This window comes from Grampus griseus, assembly GCF_964374135.1.
Source record: "Grampus griseus genome assembly, chromosome: 14".
NCBI lineage: Eukaryota > Metazoa > Chordata > Mammalia > Artiodactyla > Delphinidae > Grampus > Grampus griseus.
The window spans coordinates 62,855,865-62,868,416 of NC_139008.1; the positions used below are offsets into that span (position 1 = coordinate 62,855,865).

General features: G+C 60.4%; 1 protein-coding gene across 2 annotated transcripts in view; it reads right to left on the bottom strand.

The window, feature by feature from the left end:
- NOL4L (nucleolar protein 4 like) overlaps positions 1-12,552 on the bottom strand; it is a gene marked incomplete at its 5' end in the record, with an annotated part of 125,543 nt that overhangs the window by 11,969 nt on the left and 101,022 nt on the right. The gene's annotated exons all lie outside the window — the stretch shown is intronic.

A 12,552-nucleotide genomic window follows, 5' to 3' on the forward strand; every position in this document is an offset into this window, starting at 1 on the left:
GACCTCCTGTAGCTGTGCATTCCAAGTTTTTAGAAGAAACTGGAAATATGCACCATTATGTAAATGTCCAGATTTTTAAATACTGGTGACTGACTTACATTGTTCACATTTTGAAAAACCTTACTGGACAAACGGACAAACAAAACGTGGTCTATCTATGCAATGAAATACTATTCAGCCATAAAAAGTAATGAAACTCTGATACATGCTATAACATGGATGAACTGTGGAAACGTTACGCTAAGTGAAATAAGTCAGAAGCAACAGGACGGATACTGAATGAGGACACTTACATGCAGTATCTAGAACAGTCATGTTCAGAGGGACTGAAAGTATATGAGGGGACACCAGGGACTGGGGGAGGGCGGAATGGGGAGTTATTGCTTAATGGTTACAGAGTTTCTGTTTAGAGTAATGAAAACTCTGTTTTGGAAATAACGTGTGCTGGTTGCACAACATCGTCAATGTACCGCTGCCGCGTTGTACACTTAAAAATGGTTAAATGGCAAATTTTATGTTTTACAAAATTTTTCACCACAAAAAATTCCCCCAAAACAAAGCAAAGCAAAAGTCCTTGAGTAGGCCAGCGGGCTCCAGTTTACAAGCTCCATTTACTGCCGCCGCATGTATCCACGGGCCAAGCCTCTCGCGCCTCCACTCTGCATCTGGGGTCAGGGAGACCCAGTGACACACACAGAGCCCTCCTCTGGGGCATAGGTGAGTCACAAGTGCCTCCCCCCGCCCCCAACATGCCGCCCTTAACCTGCTCATGGGCTGCCTGCAACCTGGGGTCCACTTCCAGCCGACGAGGGAGGCCATGGGCTTTAGGCAGAATGCAGCGGGGCTGTGTATCCTTGAAGACACCCCTTCGCCTCCTTTCAAAGTGGGTGCCATGTCAGTAGACAGCACCCGGCACAAAGCACCCCGATTCCCTGCCCCCGCCCAGGCCTTCTCACTTCGTAACGCACATGCTTCCCGAGCGTGGCTTTTCCAGGCTGGACTGTGGGCTTCCGGGGGCCCCGTGGAGCCCAGCTCGGTGCCAAATCTGAGGTGGGCACGGTAAAGGGAGGTGGGAGAGGGACAGGGCCGGGAAGATGCTGTTCCTGCCCTCGTCCCTTCCTTTCTCGAACACTTACTGGGTGTCAGGCCTGTGTGGGGCACTGGGGACACTGAGGTGAAAAGATGGGGGTGGTCACTGTCCTGGAGCTCACGCTCTAGGGAGCAAAAAACCAAACATAAGGTTCTAGAGGACGCTGGGCTCTGGAGAGAGCCTTGGAGTTTCTCGCCCCTCCTGTCCCCCCACCTCCCCCTGCAACCCCTTCCTCCTCTGGGAAGCCCCCTCTGACTGCAGCGGCCATCGAGGCCCCAGTTCTGGACCACCCGCTGCGGGTCTCACCCCAGGGAGGGTGGAGCTAGGGTGGCTGCTAGGCAGGTGGGAGGCAGGGCAGGCTTTCTGGGAGAAGCCTCCAAGGAAAATGCTGAGAAAGCCCTGGGGCAAGGGCTGAAGCCCCCTGACCAAAGCAGGGCAGAGGGCTGCTGAGGAGAAGAAAAGCAGCTGCATCTGTCCAGAGGCCACGAGGCAGCGGCTGCATCTGTCCAGAGGCCCCTGAGGCAGTGGTGATGACCCGGCCCCAGTCCACGGACTGAGTTCAAACCCCCAAGTTGAAGCCAAACTCTCCCCAGGCCCACTGGGCCCTGCTGGCAGCCCCCCACCCCCGCTGTCACCCGCTCTGGCTGTGTGCCCTGGCCTCTGCCCTTGTTCCCTCTTCTCGGGACACTGTGAGTTCCCTTCCCTCCAGGGCTTTGCTGAAAGGTCACCTTCCCAGTAAGACCTCCCTGCCCCCACTCTGACACACTGACCCCTTTACCCGTTTTTTTCAGAGTGTTTATCACCTTCTCACATATTATGTCTATGGTCTGTGCCCAGCGCCCCGGTAAGCTGCCCCGGATCGTTCCTGCCTCTCCAGAAACCACACCCCTTCCTCTGGTGAGGGCACCCCGAGTCTTCCAGGGTGAGCATGTGTCCCAGGCCCGGCCAGTCAGCACAGCCCATCACAGCGATCCCTGGTGGGCATGTGACCAAGCTCGACCCATGAAAGTCAGTCCAGGGGCTTTTGCAGGAACAACTGGGGAGAAGTACCCTCCCCTCACCACAGGGGCCTGCTGAGCCCACTCAGCAGGGAGGCCCTCACCCGGAAGGCAGGGCTGACAAGCTGGCACAGACAAATCCCCCCTAAATCCGTCCGTGCCCAAAAGCCAAAGGAGGCCCTAGACTTTCTGGTTACAGGAGCCAATGATTTCCTCAACCGCTAAAGCTGGCCGGAGGCAGGTTGTATCACGTGTGCCTGGTTTGGTCTCTGAGTAATCCACGGTCCTGCCCCCGGGAGCGCCCGAGGGAATGCAGCCTCCACTGGCCCTCTCCTCACTGTGGGCCACCCCAACCCCAGGAGGGGCTGGCTGTAGGGCCCGCCCTCCCCCAGCGCCCGGCACAGCCCTGGCCCAGAGACCTGCCTGTCACCGTGTGGGCAAAGAAGAAAGAGGGAGAAACATCAACATCCCAGGCTGGGGCACGCTGGGCTCTGATCCATTCCTAGTTCTCTCCTCCTCCCGACCCTCTCCAAAAAAATGTGACTTAAGGGAGTCACGCACGCAAACCCTTGCCCGAGGAGCAGGGCTGGGGGAGCAGGTGCGCGGCCTCGCCGTCTCCCGACCTTGGGCACAGCCTGCCTCCCTGGCTCCTCTTATCTGCAGTCTAGGGAGTTGCCGCTGACGCCCTCTTGGGCTCTGACACTTTATGATCCTGTGAAAGAACCCAGCTGGCCCCATGGGCACCAAGGGCCCAGTACACGGAGTGCAGGAGTTGGGCCTGCTGGGGGTGCAGGCCTCCAGGCACGGGACACGGAGCTGGAAGTGACCCTCTTGTCTCCACCTGGTCCTTATCTGTGCAGCCGTGCCAGGAGGCCCCTCCAGCGTGGGCACCCCACCCACGGCCGGCCAGCCAGAGCCCCGAACAATGCCAGCAAGACAGGACGGCCCCCAGCCTGTGACTGCAGTGACAGGGACAAGTGCAGTGCGGGGCCACAGGGAAGCGGCGGGAATGCACCCCTCCCAAGCATTTCCACAAAACCAGGCCTCCCTGGCTCCGGCGAAGGGCAGCTCCCCGGTCTGGGCAGGACGCAGGGCCCACCACCTGTGCCCGGAATGCCTATGGGCAGGGGAGGACTGCGTGCCCATCTATGTAACGTGGGGCAATGCACTGCTATTCAAATGGGGGAATTAGTGATGAATGGGGGAAATTGTTCCTCCTTCTGTCCAGTCTCCAGAAGGAGACAAAAACCCCTTTTACCTCGGCAAACAATGCCCTTATGTGGGCGCCAGCACCCCGCAGTCCGCACAAGCCCGGCTCTGTGCGAGCCGCCAATCGCCACACCAGGCTCTGGGGCCACAGCCGGTGGCGCCCTCTCCCAGGGGCGACCCTCACAGGCTCCCGAGGAGGGCTGGACAAGAGCGCGAAGGTCCACCGGCCCTGGGACCACAGGCCGGGCCCCACCAGCCCAGAGTGCCCACCGCAGGCTGCCCGCTGTGGCCAGAGGTGCGGCTGGGCTGCCGCAGGAAGCGCCCCCTCCTGGCGGGCTTCCAGGCAGGGGAGAGGAGGGGGCTTCGATAATTCACACACACAGGACACAGCCCGGAGGAGGCGGGGAGGGGAGAGCGCTGGAGCCGCAGCCCCACCGCGGCCCGGCGGCCCCCAGGATGTGCAAGAGCCAGCCCCGCCTCCCCCCTGCCACGTGGCTTCGGGCTACAGTCCGGGGGCCCTGACTCTGCTCTGAATTTGGGGTGCGCGCCTCGCCAGGGCTGGCCTCCGCTCTGACAAAGGCCAGTGGCCAGGCTGTGTTGACATGATGCCTAGTTCCCAGGAGCACCCGGCTCCTGGCAGGCTTACCCGGCTCTTCCTCCCGGAAGAGGGCCCTGGGGTCAAACGGGGGACACCGAGGAGTTGGGTGAGGCGGCGTCCCTGGGACCCCACCATCCTGGGCGGTGGGGCCACGCCGGGCATCTGCCCCACAGTCTGCCTTTGGACCCCGCTGCCCGCCTAGCTGCCCCTCCTGAGCGCTACCCCGCTCCATCCCTGTGGCTCCCAAGGCCTGGCCCGGCCCCTGCTCCCCATCCCAGCTCCACTCCTGCCCCCAACACCCCCAGCACCTCTACTGCACAGCATCCACCTTCCTGCACTTTTATGACTCATTCCTGAAGGTGGCATCAACACCTGAGCCCTCAGAGTCCAGAGCGGCGCTGTCCAACAGAAACGTAACGCGAGCCACCTACGGAATTGTCAGTTTTCTAGTAGCCACATTAAAAAACGTAAAAAACAAAAAACAAGTGGAATGAATTTTAATAAACTACTTTATTTAACCCAGTATATCCAAAATATGATCATTTCAACTAATAATTAATTCCGTGTTAAATCTGAGATACCTCACATCCTTTTTTCATACAAAGCCTTTGAAACTCAGTGTGTATTTTACACGGTACACCTCAATTTGCACGAGCCCTTTTCCATAGCGGTCTGTGGCTCCCACGTTAGCACAGACCCAGATTTTTGTGATTTCCCTCTAAAACTGAAATCATTTTGCTCAGTGCAGGGACCCTGGGGTCTCAGCCCCTAGAGAGGTGTCCAAGTTGCAGATGAGAGTTGGGGTCTTGGGGCAGGTGGCCTGAGCAGGGCTGGTGGCGGGGCACTGGGGGCAGGCGCCGCCTTCGGTGGGGGTGGACACCAAGTATGTGGCAGGCGCCAGGCAGACTCATCGTGCCTGATTTGCACAACCACCCCCCGGAACAGACGTCAGGAAGGAACCAGAGGATCCCAGAGGGAAGTCATCGGCTGTCACACAGTGTGAATGGAAGAGCACAGAGGAGCCCCAGTGCTGCCTGATTCCCCGAAGCACCCACCCCCATGCTCTTTCCTCTCTTGGCCTCGATTTGCCCATCTGTACTATGGGACAGCCCCCACCCCTGCCACTGTCCCACTTTCTGCCGGCCCTCCCCAACATATCCTGGCCCAATGTGCCCCGGGGGAAGACACTCCCAATATGGACTGCCTGGGTCTTTGTCTCCCCAGGTCCGACAGTCTCCCTGGCCCCACCCTCAAGGCCAAACACAGGCAGTGAGCCCTCAATGCTAATTCAGTGTGCAACTCTCTAGCTGAGATGTCCCCTGCACCCCCTCAACCCAACCCCCAAAAAAATGAGCGAAAAGAGCCACTTCGGGCAAGCATGTGTGAATGATTCATGGGGCAGGGCCCTAGCCCCAGAGCCTGTGTGCTTGTGCGTGTGGCTTCTGAGGGCCTGGCAGGCCTTCTGCCAGACGGCTAGGAAGCCCGTCTGGGTTCGGTGCATCCCAGCCCTTAGGTCAGAGTGATCAAGCCAGCGTGGCCCCGGTCACTTCCTGGTTCCTGGGAACGTGGCCTGTGGACAGGCTCCGGTGGCGAAGCCTCTCCGACACACCCCTCCCCCGGCCTCCTCTCCAGCACAGCAGGCCTGCCTCCACAGAGGGGCAAGAGGCAGCTGGGTTTCCACGTGTCCTGGGCTGGGGAGGGGGGCAGGGGGGAGCAGGGCTCTGACACCCCGATGGCTCAGCAGGCCTAGGCGAATCTTCCAGGTGTCGGGGGGGATCTCCCTCTCCCTTTCTCAGCAGGTGAACTTTACCTCTAGGGCCCTGGAGCGTGTCCTGCCCTATGCCCCTCTGCGTCTGGGGGCCTGTGAGGGCCTAAGACCCTGGCAGCCTGCACAAGGCCAGGGCTGTGCAGGCCTGGCCTGCTCCGGGGATAAAGGGATCTCTCGGTGCTGTCTCCCAGCCTCCCTTACCCCGCAGCGGCAGGAGGCCAGGACAGCCCAGCATTGTCTGTGCCGCCTGCAGCCCAGCTGATGATGGACACTTTCCTGTGACCCGGGCCTGGCAGGGTGGCCCACGGCCAATCCCCGGAAGGGCTTGGGCCCTAGTTCTGGGGTTGGGGGGCGGGGGCAGGAGGCCGCCGCCGCCACTGCCTCTCTCCATCCGGTGTGGATGTTCGGAGCCTTGAATAGGAGCAAATAGCTCCTGCTCTAGAAGGAGGAAGTATGTGACCTGTAGCCAGAAAATAAGGCCCAGACACAGCTTCCAGTCTCACCTGAGAAAGGTGGAGTCAGGACCAAGATCAGGCGTGGGGGAGAGGAGGCTCAGTTTAAAGGCCCACTGCAGGAAGCCATCCTAGGGAGGCCACTGTGAAGGGGCTACAGTCCCCCCACATGTGACAGTGACCAGGGAGGATGCCCAACGAGGGCTGGGTCCGCAGTGAGCAGGCTGCAGCAGGCTGTGAAGCCTTGGGGCCCCGGCTGGGGAGACAGCTGCTCCAACCGCAGGGGTGGGCCCGTGGGAGGGTGGGTACCATGCGCACAGAACACGAGAAGTGGCCGAGGCTCAGGGGTAATGCGGGCGATCGTCTCAGAGCCTGCCTGGCCTGGACCCAACCCCGCTCGCAGTACAGCCTCTTGGCTCTCCCCTTGCACAAGCAGCTTCCATCCCCAGCCGGGAACACTCCCGTGGCATCCTCAGTGCCCGGCACAGTGGCCAGCACACAGGAGCTAAGCTGCTGCCCGGGCGCCTTCTCCTTGGACAGAAGAGCTAACTTGTAGCTGCCCATGGGGCTGCCCATCAGTGAGGGAGCCTGGGACGGGTCTGGGGTTTGCAGATTAGAGAGCAGGATCCTGGGAGATGTAAGGTCCCCCAACAGGCCCTGGCACACATGGGTGGTGAGTGGGACAGGAACTCAGGAGATGCTAGAGCAAGCTGTGGGTGCCCAAGCCGCGAGCTTGTAAAGAAAGCCGTGGTCAGAACCCCACAGGGCGCAGTGGGCAGAAGGGATCAAGAAAGACCTGGATGGATGAGGAGACAGGACTGGACCGCATGGGGCAGTGAAGGGTCGGGTGGATGGGGTAAAGTGAGGCGGACTCCTGACCCACCTACAGCCCCCTCAGCCTGTGAGTGCCAGTCGGCCACGGACCCCAGCCTCCGGCTCGTCAGCAGAGGCTCCTGCAGCTGCCTGGCCACCTGAGAGGAAACGATCCCCTCTCCGGTCACCAGCCTTCCCTGTCCACACACTGTCCAGTCCTCACCCCGCCATCCAGTGACGGGGAGGGACTGGCCCCAGGCCACACAGCAGACAGGCCGCAGAGGCAGAATCTAGCCTGGGCTGGCTCACCGTGGCTGGGGTTAGGGCACACTCCCCCTGCACACCCACCCTCCGTGGAGACCGGCCCAGGTGGGTGAGGACAGGGGAGGCGGCACTGCTGTAAATACCGAGCCCTGGGCAAGCAAGTCACACACCTGCTCCCCAGGTGACCGCCCCTGCTGCTGCCCAGTTTGCGTGTCTGGGTAGTGGAGCGCCACACCCAAGGGCAGCAAGAGTCAGGAGGCAGGAAGCCTTGGTCTCCTCACAAAGGGCTCCTGAGACACACCAGGATTAATGGCTGCAGTCACGCAGGCCATGCTCCAGACAGCAGCCAGGGATCAGAGGTGAACAACTTGCTTAAGACTCCACTGCAGGACCAGGGCAGGCCAGGACCTGCTCGGGAGAGCCACGGCAAGGTGCCAGGGGCTGCCGGCAGGGGGCCGAGTCCGGGAGAGACCCTGGGCCCACAGAGGCGGCTTCACCTCTCTCCTTCCTCCCGGATCCCCTGCGTGCCAGCCTCTCGCCTGGCCTGGGCCCTCTCTCCTGGCTGAAGCTTGGGGCCACAAGGAGCTTCTGGAGACATGTGACCCAGGAAATCCCCAACGCTGGCATGCAGCATCTCCCTCCCTTCCCAGCCTCCTCCTGACGTTCTGCCCAAGCTTCCCAGGCTCTTGACACCTGCCTTCGACATCACAACGCAGCCTCCTCCGAGAGGCTTCCGCTGGTCCCCCGTCTCTGCCACCAGCTTCTCAAGAGCCGTTTGCCGGGCACCTGCTCTGAGCTGAGGACTGGGGATAAAGCCCAGAAGAGGACACTCGGCCCTGAAGCTGCTCCGTGCCGCACTGTTTGTGACAACAGAAAAGTGGGGGCTGGGATGTCCTTCCCCATGAGTGGCCCAAACATAGGCTCTGGAGTCAGAGACACCCTTGTGGCCACTTGGAGTCCGGGCACGTTACCTCTCCCTCTCCCTCTGCACGTCAGGCCTAGTCACAGCTCTGAGCTCACAGGGTCGCAGCCAACCTGCCACCAGCGCAGAGCTGAGCAAACAGTGGGCTCAGGAATGGGACCTCCAGTCACTGGGGTGACCAGACAACCTTTAAAAATGCCGTATCAGCGATGGGGAGAGACGAGACACCATGTGGGAAAAAACGTGGGTCCAACACTACACGATCCCTCCCCCCCACCTTTTTTTTTTTTTTTTAAAGGAAACGACTTCGATTATATACACAGAAAAGACTAAGAAAAACAGCACTGGTAACATTGGTAACTTTGTCATTTTTTTTTTTTTTGCTCCTGTTTTTTTTCTGTTTTCTACAACGAATGTAATACTTGTGAAATAAGGTAAAAAATAAGATACGTTTCTTCGAAGACACATCTCCTGCCCTCAGAAAGCTTACAACCTGGCGGGGGTCCCACGTTCTGTGTGCCTGTCCCTCTCCTGCAGGTTCCTTGAAGGGGTGAGGGGTTAACAGCCTCCCAGGCCACAGGGCTTGATATTCATGTGACAAGACTGGTGGAGAGCCCTGAAAGAACCAAAGGCTTAAGCCAGGACCCTCAGCGCCTTGGTCCAGCCTCAAGACGTGGTGATGGCCACTGGAGGAGAGACTCCAGACGTCCAGTCTGCAGGCAGAAAGCGCCGGCACCATGTCCCTGGAGGGAGGGAAGCTCCGAGGTCCAGTGGGTCCCAGAGGCCCAAGGCTGGAGGAGCCTCCCATCTGAGAGGCACAAACAAGAGGCCCCCCAGATGCCCCACAGCTCCTGCCCAGCAAACCCCAACGGCCCTGCAGGAAGACAGAAGCAGGACCCCCGGTTCTGCCCTGGCGGTGACTTCCTGTCTGCCCGGAAGGTGAGTAATGTCCACTCCCCACCCCCCGCATCCCTTCTGGAGGCCAGGCCTCACATTTTCCGCTCAGGAAGAGGCAGAGCAAGAGGCCTGGTGAAGCACATCAAGGGGAAATGGAAGGAGAGGGCCCTGGCCTGGCCATGCATCTGACATCCAGCAGCCTGCTGGCTCACCTGCCCGGCCTGGGCCCTCTTTCGCTTACTCATTTAACAGACACTCCCCCTCCCTTGCTCTGTGCCAGGTGCTATGCTGGGCACCAGGGAACTGGCTCTCAGGGTGCTCAGTCGGTCACTGGGGAAGAGACGGTCATCAAACAGATAATCCCACTGACGGGGCATAACTACAGAGGGATGTGCCGTTTGGTCCTAAGTCAATGCCAGACCACCGTGTCTCTGGACGGAGTCTCCACAGTTGGCTTCTTCCAACTGTCCTCCTCTCCACCCCCTAAATGCAGCTCCTGGGTGTTTTTCCAGGCACCTGTGATGAGACCAGGGCTCTGTGTGGACTCAAAAGAAAGCCCAAAGCCTCAGCTGGGGCTTAGTGGAGGGTCTGGAGGGGACCTGGCTGTACGTGGACTGCAGGCAGTGGTGGGAACAGCCTGGATCACTCAGCCCTGGATCACGACTCAGAGAAGGTAGTGCTCTGAGTTTGGGGGGACAGCCTCCTCTGGTTCCCAGGCTCCCGTGCCCATCTTCCGGGGAACCTCACACACGACCTCGACGCCTGCCAAAGAGGACAGAGGAGGGCAGCAGCCTTGGCAACCCCTCCCGACTCTGGCCAGATCACCCAAGTTCTCTCACTGATCAACAGTTCCCTCCCCTGAGACGAGACAAGAGCCCTGTGCTCACCCGCAGCAGCTCCAGCCGCCAGTGAAGAAGCACCACGGGGCTCCCCAGCCGAAGCAGCCGATGCTGGGATTTCAAGAAGCCAGGAACGGGGCCCGTGAAAGAGACCTGAAGCGAGGCCTCGCAGGCAGTGGCAGGCTCGGGGACAGAAGCACAGCCGCGTTTGTGTTCGTGGCGAGCACACTCCCACAGCTGCTGAACCTCAGACAAGCTCCCAGGAGTGAGAACTGGCCTGGTTCATTCCTGGTCTCAGCCACGGGACCTGCCCTGCCAAGGCCCAGCCCTTACCTGCCTTTGCTAAAATTTGAAAAAGGGGGAGGGAGGAGGAGGTGCTGGAGGAAGAGGAGGGCCCCCGATTCACATCCACCAACAGGTGTGAATCTGTGCAAACTGCCTGGTTTCTTGAAATGCTCTGGCTGTATCCCTGAGCAGCAGGGGTGGGCTGCTGCTCCCTGGCATGGCCTTGGGAGTCCCCACACTTTCTGGCTAAAGGAAAAGACCCAGGTGCTCAGACTGGGGGGTATCCTCGGGAACAAAGGAGCCGACTTGGCGGGGGCAGACCTCTATCCCCTCTGGAGGGTGCGCTCGGGGGTAGGCCTCAATAAGTGTTCGCTCCTTTATTCATTCGGGCAACAAACATTCAGCAGGCCCCTATGACGTGCCAGGCGTGCAGAGTCACCGGGGACAGCAGAGGGCGAGATCCACGTGGTCTGCCCCTTGCGGAGCTCACAGTGGGGGCCTCAGACTGAGGACCCCCGAGGCAGGACCGAGGGCCAGAGACCGAGCGCCAAGCCGTCCTGGGGGTCGGTGGCGTTGGGGAAGCTTCTGGATGAAGGCACAGGAGCAGGGAGTGGAGACCATGGAGGGCTGTGCCTGGACGCACACAGAGCCCCTGCCTGGCCTGTCCCTGCCCAGTCCTTCTTTAACAACAGGGGACATGAGAACACCCTGAAGCCCCCAACGGTCTCCCACCGATTCACTGATGGGAGTGGGATCTCAGCTCACGTCTACACTGCAGGCACCTGCAGAGGGAGGGCTGGAGGGCTGGCCAAGGACTCCAGGCCGGGTCTGCGCCCAGCTTTGGGAGCCCACTGGTCTGGACAGACACGGGAGTCACCACCAGATCTAGGACCAGAAGGGCAGCAGAGACCAAGCCAGCCGGTCTCTCAAAGCCTGCGACCCCCTGCACTGGGTCTGGGTCGGCCTCTGGCCAGCACGTCAACCCACAGCCTCCAGACAGCCTCTGATGAAATAATTAAATCGATGGTATCGTGGTCAACACCATCCTCCCTGTCTCCAGCTCTGGCTGCCTGCCCTCATAAACACCCTCGTCCTGTCAGCGGGCCAGCCTGCCTCGGCCCCAGCACCCAGTCAGGAGGGACCTGGGCGGCCGGAGGGGTGGGGGACACGTGTGACGACACACACCCGGGTTGGCGCCGCCACCTGGCTCCTGCAGGACGGGCTGCGGGACACACTGACCCCATTAGCCTCCGTGGCTGGGGAAGCCCTGTAAACCCCACAGAAACACTCCCTTCTGCTACCTGATCCTGGAGGCCCCCCCATATCACCACATCTCCCTGGAAAGTGTCTCTGACAGAGCTGAGACACCCCCCACCCCGCCCCCCGCCAAAGGGTGGCTGTAAGCAACAATAACACGAGTTTTCTGAGAATGAGTTGGGGGACTAGGGCGCCCATTCAGTCCTACTACTCTGGGGTTTTTAAAAATAAATGCTCTGGATCCTTCCTGGGAAGGTGTAACCGACAGCCTTGGACTGAGCTTTGCTGGTGTGGCCCTCGGTGTGGCCTTTGGCTGTGGCCCTCAATCAGCTCAGATGAGGCGGGAGGTCAGCTGCTGGGCACGTCCGGGCCCCAGAGCCCCCCGACAGCATGCGCTGCCCCTGCCCCGCTCCCCACCCGCGGGAACGCTGGAGCTGGAAGGCGGAATTGGTCTGGGAGGCTCGCAGCACAAGGGGGTCCTGCTGACCTCATGTAGCGTCAAGGGACAAAAGCCTTTTCTTTCCCAGCAGCCTCGAACCCCACTCCTCACAGAACCACACCCTGGGCTCCCCAGACCCAGGCGCAGCCACCCCCAGTGGCCTCCGGGCTGGGTCTCCTCCCAGACAAAGCCGGATTCAGGCCTGGGAGGGCTGTGGGGAGGCAGGCACGCGGGTTCCGCCATGGAGACGAACTTTGACCCAAACTGCAAGGCTCCTACTCCTTATTTACTCTTTAAGGCTAACCCGTTTCACAGAGTTAACATTACACCCCTTTTTACTCCTGCACCTCCCGCCTACATTCCAGGCCCCGACCTTCGACCCCTCCTAATTGCAGCTCTACACCCCAGTTCTCTCCAGCTCATCCCCCACCCCCAAGCACCTCCTCTGGGAGAGCAGAGCCCGGCCCGCCCGGGACGCTGTGACTACAGGTGCCACCCCACGCCCACAAATGCATCTAACTGAGGCAGACACCAGAGTCCCAGAGCCCAGCCCCGGGGCTCAGCGTGGGAGCACCAGAGTGGACCTCTGGGGTCTGACTCTGACCCCAGCGCTCCTACCCCAAGAAAGGAGCCTGTGTTCCAAGAGAGGCAAGAGAAGGCTGGCTGGCAGGCCCTGGCGGGTGACAGCTCCTCACCAGACCACCTCTCATCCCAAGGGCCT